This window comes from Pseudophryne corroboree, unplaced genomic scaffold (assembly GCF_028390025.1).
Source record: "Pseudophryne corroboree isolate aPseCor3 unplaced genomic scaffold, aPseCor3.hap2 scaffold_830, whole genome shotgun sequence".
In the NCBI taxonomy this organism is placed as follows: domain Eukaryota; kingdom Metazoa; phylum Chordata; class Amphibia; order Anura; family Myobatrachidae; genus Pseudophryne; species Pseudophryne corroboree.
The window spans coordinates 4,254-23,857 of NW_026970409.1; the positions used below are offsets into that span (position 1 = coordinate 4,254).

A 19,604-nucleotide genomic window follows, 5' to 3' on the forward strand; every position below is an offset into this window, starting at 1 on the left:
ATAAAAATAAAGCCAGAAAATGAAGAGCTGTTTAATCACTCGATTGGATTTTTCTGCCAGCATATTTTTTTTCTCTGCAACCCACTGCTAAATTGTGCTTCCTAGCTGTTTTTTATAAAATCACTGAATCAAATCTAACTCTGATTACATCAGAGAAGGCCATGTACCCTACACCATAAGAGGAGGTTTGAAATTTTGACTTGTCTACTTAAATATCACCAAAATCTGATCACAAGGTTAATTACGTCCCTGGGTGGGATTGAACCACCAACCTTTTGGTTAATAGCCAAACACACTAACCGATTGCGCCACAGAGACACTTTGCAAAAGTCCATACTGACAAAGGCTAATAAGCATTCATCTAAAACGTTTCCTAGAAAAACTTTAAAAAGTCAATAATCTGGAGAGTTTTTGTAAGATGTTTCTTCCATCAACCAACGAAGAAACACATTGGTACTTTCCCATGATGAGTGAGTGCTTCAGGATCTCTTGCACTTACATGTGCAGCAGAGTACTGCAATGGAAGCATGCTGGGCCCATAACCCAGAGGTAGGCAGATTGAAACTATCCTCTGCAATATGCATTTTTTTTGTTAATTAAAGTAATCCAAAACTGGGATTGATATTTTGTCTCTTTTATTTTTACTTAAAGTACAATAACTTTTACCATTTTAATTTGTTTTAATAGTATATTGACAGTATTATTTTCTTTCAAAAATCCACTTCATTTTCTTTACCCTATTATTAAAATGGTAATTGAAGAAGAGGAATTGTTGCTTTGACTGCAGCATTCCCGGGGTTAACTGGTGTTTCTTCAAGTCACAAGGTATGGAGCTGCTGTATAGTTACTCGCAAGTCAGTAGTTGTATGATGCTCACACCTGTTAAGCTGGATACACACAGAATGCCCTACACAGGGGGTGAAATGAGCGCCCCCCCCACCCCCCGTACGCTCAGCACACATCACGCTGTGCTGAGCGGGGGGAGAGATGTGTGCTGAGCAGTTCGCTCAGCACACATCTCTCCCCAAAATCGGGCCGTGAATACGGACCTTTAAACTGGATCCACACTTAGATTATCTGTCCAATTTTTTTTTCTAGTTGAAACAAAATTATGCTAATATGTGGCAGCAAATTACAATTGACCATTTGTTCACAAACACTGGAAAACATCCAAAAATGGTCATTTAGATAAATTGGTTAAATCCATTTCATTTAGCTAATTTATCCAAACTACCTTTATTGTATCTTTGTGGGTGAATGATGTGTGGGTCAGTGTTGAGGGTGGTGGAGGAGATGGGTAATAGGCACAGCAGGGTGTGGACAGTCAAATAGTGTGCTTAGAGGTTCAGAGTCATTGTATGAGACTCTGGCAACAGTGACTTGATGAGTCTGGTGTCCATAGGGTGGGACGCATTAACCTTTTTATGCTATTGAAATAGTTCTCCTCCTGACCGACGCAGTTCCTTGCTCCGAGGTTGGTGTATTGTCCTGTTGCAGCGCCTCTCCACTGTGGTCACAGTGAGCTGTGTGGTGTTGCTGGCGCATGCCAATCTCCCCCCAACCTCCCTCTTGCATTTCAGACCTACGTACGCATGATGGGATCTTGTATGATATGCGCGTGTGCTGTAGAGATGAAAGTGGGGGTGAGGAGGCAGATCGTGAGATGGGGAAACTTTGTGGACTGTTAGCGAAGGGGAGCACTGGGCAATCTGAGTTGCAAAGAGGGCAGCAGAAGAGGTTATTGCATGTGCACTGGTGACAGGTCCATCCTTGGTGGCCAGCCTCAGTGGTAAAGGGGTACATGAGCTAGTGTCCCTTGGCCAGCCATGTACCATGGCCACCTCCCTACCTCCTATATATTCTCCCTGATCTGTCACTTTGTTACGGTCTGCTGCTGGCACTGGTGTATCGTCCTGCAGTTGCCGTCTCCGCCCATTGCTGTGACTTCCCCCAGAGTTAGCCACACAGAGTGACAGATCTGGGAAAATATATAGGAGATCATTACTTTCACTTGCAGCCTACCTTATTTTTTGCAGCCTAGCATGCTCCTGACCCCTTCTCTCACTAATACTTATACAACATTCATGAACTCATCTTAAGGTTTCTTTATTATTCAGTCACACTGTCTTGGATCCAAACCATTTCCTGTGGCATTGCAGTCAAACAATTGAGCTATTTACCCTTGCATAGAAAGGTATAATCTAAGCTAGAGAATTCTATTTGGAGCTCACCTTGTACTTTGTGAAGAAATAATCAGCTTTGTGGCTGAGCAGATATATGGAGTGTGTGGCTGCACACTGCATTGATCTGCTGAGTTGCAATGCTAATAATTTTTTTTTTTGCAAAGTACCAATAGCTTCATTGTGAAGGTGGAAAGAAGGGTGTTACGGCATGGAATGTACAAACTGCGAGACCCTGCTGGTAGCGCCTTTGTCTATTTAGTAGGAAGGGCACGTAACAGCCGGGGGGCAATGGAGGAAGCCCCTTTAGGGCTGGAGCCCGGCGGCAACTGACTCCGTTGTCTCTGGCAGTTCCGCCCCTGGACTAGAGGAATGGTCAAGAACATGGCAACATTTAATGCCAAAAAATGCAAAATCATACACGTCTCAAAAATGCAAAGGCTAACTATAATATTAAGGGCATTATAATGGCAAGAGGAAAGCTATCTAAGTATTACTATTTCAGGTAAGCAATGTAACAAAGCAATAGGAAAGGCAAGTCAGATGCTTGTTTGCATAGGTTAAAGAACCAGTAGCAGAAAAAAGTAATACAGGTTGAGTATCCCATATCCAAATATTCCGAAATACGGAATATTCCGAAATACGGACTTTTTTGAGTGAGACTGAGATAGTGAAACCTTTGTGTTTTGATGGCTCAGTGTACACAAACTTTGTTTAATACTCAAAGTTATTAAAAATATTGTATTAAATGAACTTCAGACTGTGTGTATAAGGTGTATATGAAACATAAATGAATTCTGTGAATGTACACACACTTTGTTTAATGCACAAAGTTATAAAAAATATTGGCTAAAATGACCTTCAGGCTGTGTGTATAAGGTGTATATGAAACATAAATGCCTTCTGTGCTTAGATTTAGGTCCCATCACCATAATATCTCGTTATGGTATGCAATTATTCCAAAATACAGAAAAATCCGATATCCAAAATTCCTCTGGTCCCAAGCATTTTGGATAAGGGATACTCAACCTGTAATGCCACTGTATAGGTCCTTGGTACAGCCACATTTAGAATCCTGTGTTCAGTTCCAGAAGCCATATCTCCAGAAGGCTGTAAATACATTAGGGCAACTAAAATTGTGCATGGCCTACATCACAAAACTTACCTGGAAATACTAAAAAATGTTGATGTGTATAGTTTGGAGAAGGGAAGAGGGAACATACAGTAATAGAAACATTTAAATATATAGAGAGGAATGTAATAGGGTGTGAGAATCAGAAAGTGAGAGATTTTGTGTTTTTTCCTGTTGTTTTTTTTGTTTTTGTTTGATTGTTTGTTTTTAAAGTGGCAATCCTTTACATGGCAAAACCAGGTTGATATTTGCCATGTAAAGGATTGCCACCGTGGGCATGTGTAGAAGGGGCACTGCTACTGTTGGCATTATGTGTGTAAGCTGCACTGATATGGTGGTTATGTGTATAAAGGGCACTGCGACTGTGGGTATTATTATTATTATTATTACATGCGGTGTAATGACAATAAGATAGTGCTACTGTGTGGCGTATTTTGATTTGGGGTGCTATTGTGTGGCCATGCCCCTTCCTTGTGATACCACACCTTCTTTTTTTAAGGAGCGCACTGTCCCTTTATTAAGTATTGGAGAGAGGGCCCAAATTAATAGTTTGCAGGGAGGCGCCAAACACCCTAGCACTGGCCCTTTGGTAGGGGACAGGATTTGCTTCTGCTTGTGCACATATGTTATGATTGCCAGCCAACAGCACTGGTTTTGCCTATAACACTAACTATAAATATTTTGAATTGGTCCTGGACCACCAATCCAAGGCACCCCTGCAAGTGTCCTGAGGCACCCCAGGGTGCAGTTTGAGAACCACTGGTCTAGTGAGTACCCAGGATAATTATTGTAGCTGGTCTGCGGGTAACAGCTCTCAGATCCACTTCTAGAAAAAAATGCAGCAATGTAATTTGAGTGACAAACTGCAGAGATGAACCCTTTCTGTGACTGCTGCACAGGGATCACACAAACTCTATTCATAGGGCTGACTTCACTTAGGGGAGATGTTCTCACCCCGCAAAGAAGTGCGAGTATATACCGCACTTACGGTACCATTGGATTTACAGATATTTTCTTGCAATACACTATGGGGGTCATTCTGAGTTGATTGCTCGCTAGCAGTTTTTAGCAGCCATGCAAACGCATTGTCGCTGCCCACTGGAGAGTGTATATTCACTTTGGAGAAGTGCGAACACTTGAGCAGCAGAGCGCCTGCAAAATCATTTCAAAATAAGACCAGCACTGTAGTTACACTTCGTGTGCGTTGATTCTAACAACCGAGGGACGGCTTTTGATGTCACACACCCATCCAGCGAATGCCCAGCCACGTCTGCATTTCTTCTGCCACGCCTGCATTTTTCCAAGCACTCCCTGAAAACGGTCAGTTGCCACCCAGAAACGCCCTCTTTCTGTCAATCTCCTTGTGGCCTGTTCTGTGATTGGAATAATCGCTAGAACTAGTGCAAAACCACAATGGACTTTGTACCCGTACGATGCGCATGCACATTACGGAGCATGCGCATGCACAGATTAGCCATTTTTTTCAACTGATTGCTACGCAGCGAACAACGGCAGCATGCGATCAACTCGGAATGACCCCTTATATACATAGAAACATGGATTTTTACTGCAGGAATTATGGTTAGTTTAGGGGTATCGGTTAGGGTCAACAGAGGTGTAGCTAGGGGTCCAAGCGCCCCTGGCAAAGTAAGGGACTGGCGCCCCCCCTTTCGATAAAGCATTGCAGTCCATTGGCGGTTACCATGTTGGAGCCACAGCAACTGACCCCCTCCCCCACACGCTGCCCTACATCATCGGCTGGGATTCACTGTTGGTGTGAAGCCACTGGGAACAGTCTGGTAGCATTAGCAGCAGTCTGTGTCATAGATAGGGAAGGCAGAAGGTTAACTAGCTAATAGCAGTCTGTTGGCAGCAGAGGCTGGGCGGGGGGCTGAGAATGAGCCAACGCTGATCAATGTCCAGTCTGCTTAGACAAAAATATTTTGTGATCAGGGCTGGTTCTAGACCAAAGGAGCCAATGGCAAAAATTTCCTTTGGCACCCCCCCCCCCACACACATATACACACACCAAAAAAGAACATATCCCAGTTTAACATAACGCTATGTGGTGCAAGGTGTGGAGCTGGTTACTTGTATCAGACCTCTGACATTTGCCTTTTCACCCATATTGCATACTTTTTCTTGCAGGTTGTGTCTTAATTCAAGAAGTGTTCTAAGTACTTCAGCTTAGTATCTTTACTGACCCCTCTTTACCCCACACTACATAACTGACCCCTCTATACCCTACACTACATCACTGACCTTTCTATAACCATCACTGCATTACTGACCCCTCTATACAGTACACTGACCTCTATATACCTGCTAGTACATCCCTGATGCCTATATTCCCTAAGCTAAATCCCTGATGCCTCTATTCCCTACGCTACATCCCTGACGCCTCTATTCCCTATGCTACATCCCTGACGCCTCTATACCCTACGCTACATCCCTGATGCCTCTATTCCCTACGCTACATTCCTGATGCCTCTATAACCTACGCTACATCCCTGACGCCTCTATACCCTACGCTACATCCCTGACGCCTCTATACAGTACAATGCATTACTGATCCCTCTAGACCATACATCCTCATTACATCAGAGAGATAGTGAAACACTGGAAAAAATAAGGATAAAGTGGACTACAGAAACTGATGCTCTAAACAAAGGAGAGAGAGAGAAAAGCACAAGGGAAAGTGGGCAATCGGAACACCATAGAGAGAGGAGAGATAGAAATGCCTGAAAAAGTAAAGGGGGTTGGGTATGGCATCCGGCGCTCGGGATTCCAGCAGTCACATGATACCTAATCCTAACCCTCTGGGGGGGGGGTGGCGGATAGGGCTAACCCTCAGGGGGTGGCAGCTAGGACTAACCCCCCCCCCCCTCCTAGTGCCTTCCCTATCACCCGCTCCCCCGGTCCTAACCCTCCCTCCAATACTCGCCTTCGGGATGTTGGCTGTCTGTGTGCCGGCACCAGTCTCCCAAGTGGTGTCAGGATTCCAACATCGGTCAAATGACCGCCGGTATACCGTCTGCCGGGATGGTAAATGTATCCTGAGGACAGGTAGTGAGTGTGGAGGGATAGGTGGTTCAGTAAAATGTAACAGCTCAAACTGCGATCATTCACTGATAAATTGATTTATAGCTCTCCCTTTTAAACCATTGCAGTCATAAAAGCAATGTTTTTTAAACTTTTAAATAAAGCTTGTTAGCATCCCCAGCACACTGTATATGCTGGGAGATGTAGTTCTCAATATGAAAACATTTAATTACTGTATGAACTCTAATTCCCCAACTGAAACCTCTCACAAACACACACTCCTAAATCTAGTACACACACACACACACATTTCCCCAGTACTGACAACTCTCATCACTTCCACACACTGACAACTCCCTCCTGCTCCTCTCCCCACTGACACTGACAGCTCCCTCACAGTCACACACATCCTCCACCACCCCCCCCACACACACACTGATAGCACACATGCACAAATCCCCCCCTCCTCGACACTAACTGTCACGGACTGCTTGGGCAGCAGGGGGCAGGCTCTGACTTGAAGTGCTGAAATTCAACAGCTCTCTCGAACTTGCAAGGCATGGCTGTGCAGCTGTCTCCAGCCATCTCCTTGCCCACTGTGTAATTTGTGGCGATCTCTGATGTTCCCCGCTCTGCCTCTACAACCGGCACATAATGTACAGCAGTGGTGACTCCTGAGTATGGGCCTGGAGAACTCCGCCTACCGGGGGGTAGGGATTAATAATTTCAAAGGGGCAGAGCTAGGAGTGAAGCAGTGGACAGCAGTTGAGGGGCGTTTCAAACTGTAACAGGGTTGGGACAATTTCAGTATCCTTCCCTCACCGTCTAATTGGTCAGTCCCACGCTGATTGCCATAGCGCCCTTTCGAGACTGCAGAACTCTATCCCTTAGCCACGGTTAGCACAGCTGGATGGTGCCCCTGGCAAGTGCCATCCTGGCCAAGGGGTAGATACGCCCCTGAGGGTCAGGGCCAGCAACAGAAATCTCGGGGCCCAGTGCACTGATATCTCTGGGGCCCCCTCAACCCCCCTTAACTTGGCAGAGGGATCTTTAAAAAAAATGGAGCCTTTGACTCGGACCGTCAGTGAGGCCAGCAGGTGGTTTTCATACTGGGCTATCCAGCTCTTCGGTGGCGGTGGCAGGGACATTCAGAAAAGGGCCAGCACAGCAACATGCATAATAATGGCAATACAGTATGGACCACAGGGACTGGACAAAGTGATGGGGTAAAAGGAGGGGGGAGGGTTTAGTTGGCCTGTTAATTGTTTTCCTGCTTAAATTGAGCAGTTGGTGGATACACTTTAAAAAGCAATATTGGCACTGTGGCCCCATTATTTCTGTTCTTAATACTTGGAGCCCTGAACAAGTGTCCCCTTTGTCCCCCCTGTCACCGGGCCTGTTCAGGCGTTACCTATGGAGAAGCTGCGACATGACATCCTAGGACACGATACTGCACCATGCATCACCATTATATTTCAGTGTGCCTTGTCAATATTTAAATCTTGTTCTGTGTGACGTGAGTTGTAAATGGTTGAAAATCTCTGTGCTACAGTATCGTCACCATGTAGTTATAACAACACCGCAAAACCACCAAAAGACGTGTTTTGGTAGAGGGACTGCTGGAGGGGCCCATTGGGGCCCCCAGTTTGCTACCCCACCCCAGTATACCTGTGCTGTAGCCAGTGGAAGAGGCACTATCTTCCCGGTGATCTCTTCGGGAAGATGGTGCCGCACATAGAAAGCAAAGACTCTGGCTGCACTCTCCTGCCCTCGCTCTAAGCAAGGTGATCGGGCCACAAAAGGACCCCTGCCGGACCCCGGCCTGTGGGCCACAAAAGGATGCATTGGGGGCGGCATGCGGCCCATGGGTTTGACACCCCTGCCCTAGAGTATCAAAATTTGTTTCACGGCACCCCTAGGCCAAAGTTTTTTTTATTGAGAAATTCAGAAAAAAATATAAAATTAAGTAAATTGTGTTTATAGCATGTCATCCTCAGGTTCAGTTATGTTGTGAGGGAATGGTTTTGCCAATTTAATAAAGTATAAATAATTTTAATTGGTCCTGGACCACCAAACTATGCTACCAGTGCAAGAACCCCAGTTTGGAAACTACTGCCATAAAATAAACCTTTTTTGTTTTTTTTAAACTACATGTAATACACCTTAGATCTCAGTTCCTAAAAGGTTTTAAACCCTTGCATACAGTAAACTACACATATTTAAAAATCCTACACCGGGCACAAGTGCTCACGGGCCAATTTCATGGCAGTCTCGGATAGGAGGGCATTGTGGATTCACCAAGGGAATGCTGATGCTGACTCCAAGAAGAAAGGGAGTCTCTTCCCTATGAAGGTGAAGCCTTGTTTGGCGACGGCCTAGTTAATTTGATCTCGGCAGCTCCCGCAGGTAAGTCATCCTTCTTGCCCTATGTTCCCTCTCAACGGATGAAGACGCATCATTATCTGACGCAGTCATTTCGGCCCAATAGATATGCAAGAAGTTAAGATTCCCCTTTCTTTGCAGGTAGAGGAAGGAAAAGAGGGAAGAGGTCTGTAGCCTCTTCAAGATCGCAGGAGCAGAGATCGTCCTCTGCTTCTGCCAAATCCACTGCATGACGCTGGGGCTCTCTTGCAGGAGCCCGCACCAGTGGGGGGCACGTCTAAAACTCTTCAGTCAGTTCTAGATTCATTCGGACCTGGACTCGTGGGTTTTACAAATAGTGTCCCAAGGGTACAAACTGGGGTTTCAAGACGTTCCCCCTCACCGATTGTTCAAATCAGCCTTAGTCAGCAGGGAGAAGGTTTTTATTCAAGCCTCTTCGTGGTCCAGAAGCCGGACGGCTCAGTCAGACCAATCTTAAATCTGAAATCCCTTAATTTCTACCTAAAGAAATTCAATTTCAAGATGGAATCTCTCAGGGTAGTGATCTCTAGTCCGGGGGATAAAGGAGATTTCATGGTTTTGGTAGACATAAAGGATGCCTACTTATATGTTCCCATTTAGCCACTGCATCAAGCTACCTGAGGTTTGCAATTCAGGATTGTCATTACCAATTTCAGACGTTGCCGTTTGGTCTGTCCACGGCTCCGAGGATTTTCACCAGGGTGATGGCGGAAATGATGGTCCTCCTTCGCAAGCAAGGAGTCACAATTATCCCGTACTTGGATGATCTCCTGATAAAGGCGAGATCCAGGGACCAGTTGGTGCAAAACATCTACTCTCCCTGACAGTTCTTCAACAACATGGTTGGCTCCTAAACTTGCCAAAATCGCAGTAGGTCCCAATGACGCGGTTGTTGTTTTTGGGAGTGATACTGGACACAGAAGAGGTTTTCTTCTAGTGGAAAGGCTCTGGAGATCCAGAGTCTGGTCAAACAAATTCTGGAACCAGCAAGAGTGTTAATCCATCAATGCATTCAGTTGCTGGGGAAGATGGTTGCGGCCTACGAGGCCATTCAGTTTGGCAGGTTCCATGCCAGAGTGTTCCAGTGGGACCTGTTGGACAAGTGGTCCGGATCCCACCTACACATGCACCGGAGGATAATCCTGTCTTCCAAGACCAGAATCTCACTCCATTGGTGGCTGCACAGTTCTCACCACCTAGAGGGGCGATGGTTCGGGATCCAGGACGGGATCCTAGGGACCACGGATGCAACCCTCCGAGGCTGGAGAGCAGTCACACAGAGGGAAAACATCCAAGGAAGATGGTCAAGTCTTCCTTGGATGTTTTCATCTCCACATAAATGTTCTGGAGTTAAGGGCCATTTAATAACTGCAGACACAGTACGCACTGGGACGGGTGCCCAGCATCCTCTACGGACTAAGAGAAAAGTATTTACCGGTAGGTATTAAAATCCTATTTTCTCTAACGTCCTAGAGGATGCTGGGGACTCCGTAAGGACCATGGGGATAGACGGGCTCCGCAGGAGACATGGGCACTTTAAGAAAGACTTTAGTTCTGAGTGTGCACTGGCTCCTCCCTCTATGCCCCTCCTCCAGACCTCAGTTTGATACTGTACCCAGTGGAGACTGGGTGCTTTTCAGGAGCTCTCCTGAGCTTTCTGACAGAAAGTATTTTGTTAGGTTTTTAATTTTCAGGGAGCACTGCTGGCAACAGACTCCCTCATCGAGGGACTGAGGGGAGAGAAGCAGTCCTACTATCTGAGTTGCAAGGTCCTGCTTCTTAGGCTACTGGACACCATTAGCTCCAGTGGGATTGGTACGTAGGATCTCACCCTCGCCGTCCGTCCCAGAGCCGCGCCGCCGTCCCCCTCGCAGAGCCGGAAGATAGAAGCCGGGTGAGTATGAGAAGAAAAGAAGACTTCAGAGGCGGCAGAAGACTTCATGATCTTCACTGAGGTAACGCACAGCACTGCAGCTGTGCGCCTTTGCTCCCATACACCTCACATACTCCGGTCACTGTAAGGGTGCAGGGCGCAGGGGGGGCGCCCTGGGCAGCAATATAAACCTCTTTCGCAAAAATATAACATATATACAGCTGGGCACTTTATATATGTATAAGCCCCCACCAATTTTACAGTTTAAGCGGGACAGAAGCCCGCCTCCGAGGGGGCGGGGCTTCTCCCTCAGCACTCACCAGCGCCATTTTTTCTCCACAGCACCGCTGAGAGGAAGCTCCCCGGACTCTACCCTGCTTATACCACGTTAGACAAGAGGGTTGAAAAGAGGGGGGGGGGGGGCACATAATTCGCAAATTACATACAGCAGCACTACTGGGCAAACATTAAGTTACTGTTTTATTCCTGGGTTATATAGCGCTGGGGGGTGTGCTGACATACTCTCTCTCTGTCTCTCCAAAGGGCCTTGTGGGGAAACTGTCTTCAGAAAAAGCATTCCCTGTGTGTGTAGTGTGTCGGTACACGTGTGTCGACATGTCTGAGGAAGGAGGCTATATTAGAGAGGAGCGGGAGCAAATGAATGTGGTGTCTCCGCCGACACCTGATTGGATGGATATGTGGAATGTTTTAAATGCTAGTGTAAACTCATTGCACAAAAGATTAGACAAGGCAGAAGCTTTGGGACAGTCAGGATTTAAACCCATGCCTGATCCTATGTTGCAGGGACTGTCAGGGTCTCATAAGCGCCCACTATCCCAGATTGTTGACACAGATACCGACACGGATTCTGACTCCAGTGTCGATTACGATGATGCAAAGTTACAGCCAAAATTGGCAAAATCCATTCGATTTATGATTATGGCAATAAAAGATGTTTTGCACATCACAGAGGAACCCCCTGTCGCTGACAAGAGGGTACATATGTACAAGGGAAAGAAGCCTGAGGTAACCTTTCCCCCCTCACACGAGCTGAACGAGTTATGTGAAAAAGCTTGGGAATCTCCAGATAAAAGACTGCAGATTTCCAAAAGGATTCTTATGGCGTATCCTTTCCCATCAACGGATAGGTTACGATGGGAATCCTCCCCTAGGGTGGACAAAGCATTAACACGCTTATCCAAGAAGGTAGCCCTCCCGTCCCAGGATACGGCTACCCTCAAAGAGTGTGCTGACCGCAAACAGGAGATTACCCTGAAGTCCATTTATACACATTCAGGTACCTTACTCAGACCGGCAATTGCGTCGGCCTGGGTGTGTAGTGCTGTAGCGGCATGGACAAATACCTTATCTGAGGGGATGGATAGCCTAGACAAGGATACTATTTTATTGACCCTGGGGCATATAAGAGATGCTGTCCTATATATGTGTGTATGCAAACTACAGGTGGTGCTGCAGGGCCCACACCCTTTTACTTGTCTTGTAGAGCAGCTCTGAAGCTGTTACAGTGCCCAGCTGCTGCAAGAAATCAGCTTGAATGCTTCAGGGGCTTGGGCATGGCCAACATGAGCCCCACACCGAAGGAGGGTGGGGGTGTTTAATGCAAACTTGGGGTTATCCAAGCGCCGCAAAAGGCCGCCATGCCCTGCATGCCCCTTTTCTCTTTTCATATACAGATGAGGGTTCCAGCCAACTTTGGCCCACTGCTTGGATGACATCACCGTATGCAAATCCGTCTGCTGCAGAACTTCCCCCAGGAATGCTTGCAATAGTTGTTGCATATGGTTTAATGTCTGAGGGTGCTTCAGTATTAGGCAGCCTTCTGCCCTCCCATGTTCATCTGAAAAGATGTGGTCTCCCTGCAGTTGTTGTCCCCAGACGAGAGTTCCCTTGTGCTTCCTCAGTTAAATCTCCTTAACTTGACGGGGGTGTGCCCGAGCAGCCGCCCTCCCCAGCCCTATCCCAACACATACTTATCTTGCATATGAGATCTCTTGATCATGAAGATAGTTCTCACAGGTTGAGGTTCATCCTGGCCCCGCTCCCCGCTGGAGATCGCTGATGGGGACAGCAGCGGGGCTTCAGCAGAAGGGTGAGTACGTGTGGCCAGAGACCTCCCTTCCCATGTGCAGGCCTGCAGAGTCTGCCACGCAGGATGGGGCATGTGGCACTCTCCCTCCCAGGGGCTCTTCCAGATGTAGCTCCTCAGCAGTATTTTTCCCGGGCTGCGCGGCGCTCTCCCCGACTGGCATCCGCCCTGGAACACTGCCTTCCTCAACGCAACATCAGCAGGGGGCCCTGGCCTCATCACCATCCCAGGTCTTTCTCATGTATGTATCATGTATGTGTGTGTGATATATGTATGAATCATATATGTTTGTGATATATATATATATATATATATATATTCCATAGACAAAAAACCTTACGGTTTCACATGTCCCATTAAGGCTTCTTAGACATGATCGAAATTTCAGAAACCTGTTGTAACTCTTCCACTCAAACTCCAAAAAGCAATGAAATTCCGATCATTAAGGCTGACGCCTTAATGGACGTGTTCCTTGCGCAATACAGATATGGTATGCCATCACAGCCTGTGGGTAAGTGCAGATTCAGCACTCTCACAGAGTGAGATTGCTGTCACTCACACAATGGTGGAGCTGCTAATTCACAGATTTGTGTGCTCATTGGAATACACACATGCAGTCTATGCAACTGAAGGTCTGAGCAGTTTTGTGGTGCTCCCATCCCACACAGTGCCCACAACCATCCCATTCAGTCAACACAACAAAGCCACCTTGTTACAACATCCTTCTAACTCCATACATCCATCTCACTTAGTATACACATTTAGCTCCCTCAAACATCTTGGTTAATTGCTAAACTATAATACCCCATCTACGGTCTATGCATCTACACTTACTTCCCCTATACACCCCCATGCTGCCCGGTCTTCCCCAATCCCTACTGCTGTGTTCTCCCATCTGTGCTAGTCTGTACTAACTTATCTGTACCATCTGTCTTTCCCCACCTGTGCATTGTCTGTACCACCGTTTTCTTCTCTCTGTGCTGCTCAGTGTTTCCATCTTCAACGTCACTCTGCCTCCTCCAGTACATGGCACACTGTCTTCTCTCCCATCTGCACCAGTTTTCTACCCATCCATGCCAGTGTTTTCAACCCATCTGCACCATTTCCCCCATCTGCACCGCTCTGTCTCCCTTCCCATACTTGCTGCTTAATCTACCCCCTATCCACACCACTCTTACCCTATTCATGTAGCTGACATCCTGAAGGTAAATTTAGTGGATCCTGCGCTCTTGGCAGGGGGATAACCGCCACAGCCCACCCCCCAGTGGTCCGGAAACGCCTCCGTTGTGCAGACCATGCCCTGCCAATGGCATTCTAACGCTGTTTGCACGCCCCCCTCCTTCCCCGCAACCACCTCTGCCTATCAATCAGGCAGGGTGATAGCATCTCACTGGGCTCCTGGGGTACGCACGCGCAGTGCGGCCATTGCACGTGCGCACCTCACAAACTAATTCAGACTGCAATCGCTGCTGCTGCTGCGGTCTGAATTACCCCGTGTTTCTCTGTCCCCCCCATTAGTGCTGCTTAGTGTTCCCTCTATCCACACACTTCTGTTCCCCCATCCACACCGCTCTCCTCCCTCCAATCAACAACACTCTTACCTCATCTGAGCAGCGTTGTCTTCCGCTCAGACCTTCAGTTGCATAGACTGCATGTGTGTATTCCAATGAGCACACAAATCTGTGAATTAGCAGCTCCACCATTGTGTGAGTGACAGCAATCTCACTCTGTGAGAGTGCTGAATCTGCACTTACCCACAGGCTGTGATGGCATACCATATCTGTATTGCGCAAGGAACTCGTCCATTAAGGCGTCAGCCTTAATGATCGGAATTTCATTGCTTTTTGGAGTTTGAGTGGAAGAGTTACAACAGGCTTCTGAAATTTCGATCATGTCTAAGAAGCCTTAATGGGACATGTGAAACCGTAAGGTTTTTTGTCTATAGAATTTCATCGCTTTTTTTACATTTATTTTTTTTATTCAGAAATGTAAAATTTCACTGTAAGAATAAACATTTAATTTTTTAAATGTTTAATGAAAATGTTCGTATAACATCACTGTTCTGTGCAAAATTATTTTATTAACCAAACCAAATTGTTTAAGGTCCGTACACACTTAACGATTTAATGAGCGACGTCGCTCATTTTATCGTTAAGTGTGTATGCAGCCAGCGACAAACGATGCGCGGCCCCGCGGGTCGGCAACAATCTTCGCTGTCGGTAGGGCATGCAGGAAGGATGTGGACTGTCGTCCACGACCTTCATGCAGGGCTGGCGGGGGCGTGACATCACTGAGCGATATGAGCGGTCATATCGCTCAGTGTGTACAGTCGGCCGCCGGCCGGCCCGGGAGGGGAAACATTAGACGATGTAGCTCACAGAGCGACATCGTTTAATGTGTACGGGCCTTTAGACTTTGGTCAAAATATTTTGCTGCCTTTGCAGCTGATGCAGGGAGGGGGGTAGGCGGCAGCAGCCTGTAACTGAGGCTGGAGGTAGGCGTGAAATGCATTGCTTGTACGTGTGAGTGCGTGGTGTCAGGTGCTGCGCGTGTATATGTGTGTGTGTGTCAGGTGCTGCCTGGGTATGTGTGTGTCAGCTCCTGTGTGTATGTGTGTGTCAGGTGCTGCGTGTATATATGAGTGTGTCTGATGGTGCGTATGTATGCGTCAGCTGCCGCACGTGTGTGTGTGTGTGTCAGGTGTGGCGGGTGTATATGTGTGTGAGTATCAGGTGCTCCGCGTGTGTACAAGTGTATGTCTGGTGCTGTGCATGAATACGTATGTCTGTGTCAGGTGATGCGCGTGTACATGAGTGTGCGTCAGGTGCTGCGCGTGTACATGAGTGTGCATTAAGTGCTGCGCGTGTACATGAGTGTGCGTCAGGTGCTGCGTGTGTACATGAGTGTGCGTCAGGTGCTGCGCGTGTACATGTGTGTGCGTCAGGTGCTGCGCGTGTACATGTGTGTGTGAGTAAGGCACTGCGTGTGTATGTGTGTGTCTGATGGTGTGCGTGTATATGTATGTGTCAGGTGCTGCGTGTATATGCATGTGTCAAGTGCTGCGTGTATATGCATGTGTCAGGTGCTGCGTGTATATGCATGTGTCAGGTGCTGCGTGTATATGCATGTGTCAGGTGCTGCGTGTATATGCATGTGTCAGGTGCTGCGTGTATATGCATGTGTCAGGTGCTGCGTGTATATGCATGTGTCAGGTGCTGCGTGTATATGCATGTGTCAGGTGCTGCATGTTTATTTTATTGTGTCTGATGGTACGTGTGTGTGTCAGGTGCCGCACTTGTATATGTGTGTGTGTCAGGTGTTGCGCGTGTATGTGTGGGTCAGGTGCTGCATGTTTATTTTATTGTGTCTGATGCTACGTGTGTGTGTGTGTGTGTGTGTGTCAGGTGCCGCACGTGTATGTGTGTGTGTCAGGTGTTGCGCGTGTATGTGTGGGTCAGGTGCTGCATGTTTATTTTATTGTGTCTGATGCTACGTGTGTGTGTGTCAGGTGCCGCACGTGTATGTGTGTGTGTCAGGTGTTGCGCGTGTATGTGTGTGTCAGGTGCCGCGCGTGTATGTGTGTGTCAGGTGCCGTTCCCCTTCTTCCCATCCCAGCTCTCTCTGTAGAATACAGCTCTGCACCCAGAGAGAGGGAAAGACTAGGGGGCTGATCACTGCACTGCTCACTTTTTGGTCATGAGTTCGGCCTCCTGTTTCTTCCAGTGCTGTGTTCCTGCAGCCTAGCCCTCCCTGTTGTGCCAGAGAATCAGCCCTTCCTTCCCCTGACAGAGAGAGAGAGCCCGAGGCAGAGACACTCTTCCCGTAGCTGGCCTACCCCCAGTACTTCAGCACTGGCCATGCGGCAGTCAACAAAGGAGACCAGCAGGGGGTTCTGGCAGCATCAGCTGTGGCCGCAGCTGGATCGGGGAGGCCTGCAGTGTCTGAGGTGGGCAACACTTCCTCCGCCGCTGTCACCTTCCCCTGCCGGAGAGAAAGCCAGAGACATACCCTTCCCGCAGCTGGGATACCCCTAGTACCTCAGCGCTGGACAGGCAGAAGTCTATGGAGGGGACCGGCAGGGGTTTCGGGCCGCAGCAGTAGCAGCGGCCGCAGTCAGATCAGGGAGGCCTGCAGGGTCAGAACTGGGCAGCACTTCCACCAACACTGTCACCTCTGTGCTGGGCATGTACACCAGTCCGTACGGACGGAGGTGTCCACAACAGGCAGCAGTATAATGAGTCAGACAAACTCATTACACGCTGCCCACTGCTGCGCCGCATGCCCTCGATGGAGGAAGCCTAGATGCGGTCCCCAGCGGCAGCGAGGGAGAAGGGTGATCACATCACCCTTCAACCCGGCACCTCACAATCAGCTGGGGATCTGCAGTAGCTTCATCTCTCTCTTCCTCTCCCTCTCTGACAGCACAGCAGCCCCTCTGGGTCCCATGTAGCTCTGCCCCCCTGCTCACAGTTCACTCGGCCTCTCCTGATTAAAAAGAAAATAAGAGCCTGACCTGCTGCTCAGATGCGAGGAGGGGACGGGCGGTAGGTCCTCTGTGAGTACACTACACAGTCAAAATTAACTCTGACTCCTCACAACAGTGTGGACTGCAGGCGACGTCAGATGCCAATTTGGGTGTGCTTGCCGCACTACCTGCCCATCAAGCCCAACGTGGCATTTTGTATTAGGAACCCTATAACAGCATTCCGACATCCCTCCCTATACACTGCCGCTCTCATACATCCGTACACCGCCACTCTCATACATCCGCACACTGCCGCTCTCACACAACTGTACACTGTTGCTCTCATACATCCATACACTGCCGCTCTCATACATCCGTACAACCCCGCTCTCATACATCCGTTCAACCCCGCTCTCATACATCCGTACAACCCCGCACTCTTACAGCCGCACTCTTACAGCCGTACTCTTACAGCCGTACTCTTACAGCCGCATACTGCCGCACTCTTACAGCAGCACACCGCCACACGCATACAGCCGCACACCATCGCACTCATACAGCCGCACACCGACGCAGTTATACAGCCGTACATTGCCGCTCTCATACATCCGCACACTGCCGCTCTCATACATCCGCACACTGCCGCTCACATCTATACATACATAGCCTCCATACATCTACACATCCAATCCCCACGCAAGGGAACACTGAAATCACTATCACTTTTCCCCGGGGTGTGACCACAGCCAGCCACTACTCCGGCCACCTTCTTGTGACACCAAAATGCATCTTACCTATCATCAGGGTGGTGCTGCTGCTGGGGGCAGGTTGCTGCCTCAGTCTCCTAGTTGGTGCTGCGATTGGAGGGGGTACTGCTTCCCTGTGCTGCCACTGTCTCCCGGATCATCGTGCCGCTGGCTGAATTGCAGCTTGACGCTACTGCTGCCGGGAGTAACAGCTTCCTGACTGTTGTTGCTGGTGGCTGCCTACTGCTCATTGCCGCCGGAACACTGACCGGCTCGGTAGTGATGCTGGCGGAGGAGTAGTGGCGGTGGGGTGGTGCCTGCTCCCTTCCCTCGAGCATGCCGCAGTGTAAAAAAAAAATAATAGAGAGCATACCAGGGTGAGTCTGTATGGATCACAGTGATTACACGGGGCACAGCATAAGGACACCTTGCTGTGAGGGGCTCTGCCCACACAGATTGCTGCACCCTCTCTGATGTCAGCCGCTGCCCTCTTGTTCTCTGGGCGGCCAGTTCCAGTGTGAGGTAGGAGAGGAAGAGAACACACAGGTGTTAGGCGCCGTGGTCCGCGATGTCCTCGCGGCCCGGCGCCTAGCAACTAGGGACGCCGAGCGTGCTAGCCGCCGGCTCCCTAGCAACGCTAGGACGCTGGGCGCGCTGAGCCGCCTGGACCCTAGCAACGGGGACGCCACGGACGGACTGCGCTCCCCTTGCAGGGTCAATCAAGTGAACTACACACACACACACACTTGTCTTCTGGTCGTGCAGCAAGGCAGCTGCACGGCATTGTGCTAATCAGGCTCTGAACTTCTGATTGAAGGACTCCCTGCTAAATACCTTCTCAGTGCTTCACACAGACGCCGGTAATAGCTTCCTGCATGCTGCTTTGGTTTACTGACGTCTGTTCCAGTTCTGCTGTGTCCGGTCATTCCTGTCCTCAGAGTTCCTGAATCTTAGTGTTGTCATCTCTTCCCAAGGAGTCTTCCAGTCCTCATTTACCCGCAACAGTCGCTAGAGGATCTCGTGTGGTTTTCGTGAGTGGCGGCTCTGCCGCGTGCTGCGGCCTAGGCCGCTTTATTTTGTATTCTGTGTTGGTGCATTTGCGGAGGTTTACGCTCCCACACTCCTCTCCGGAACTCGCCGGTGCCGGGTAGAAGAGTGGACAAGTGGGTATTTTGGTTGTCCTTTTCCCTGGCGGTTTTCCGCACATACTCTAGTTTAAAGTTAGTTTTGAGCCCCTGGCTTTGTTGTTTAGTAGAGGGCCCCTTGTTATCACCCTGTCTCGGATTTCTCTTTGTCTCCCATTAAGACCTGAGGGGGCATCGGAGTTGGGCAGACGTAATCCGCCCTTCAAACGCGGCTGCCATGGGCCCAAGCAACCATAGTCTCGCAAGAGATTTCTGACAGCACGGACGAGACAACGGAGATAGGGCGCCAGGGGATATTCCCGTTCCCACTCCGTTTCCAAGCATTACGTTCCAGTACTCAGGTCCTTGCTGTAAGATATCCCCAGACCAGAGTATTGGAATCATAACAGGAGAGCAGCCCTGATATATAACAGAGGTGGAAGTTCTATAGGCAGCAGAGACGGAGACCAGCCAGCCAGTCTCCCAGTGCCCTGATCACTACACGCCGCCAGCACAGCATTACAGGAGGGTC

At 48.7% G+C, this 19,604-nt stretch overlaps 1 non-coding gene across 1 annotated transcript; it reads right to left on the reverse strand.

The window, feature by feature from the left end:
• Window positions 1-244: 244 nt before the first annotated feature.
• Window positions 245-318, reverse strand: TRNAN-AUU (transfer RNA asparagine (anticodon AUU)). The gene has a single exon. It is a non-coding gene; the product is annotated as a tRNA-Asn (tRNA).
• Between the last annotated feature and the right edge of the window lie 19,286 nt (window positions 319-19,604).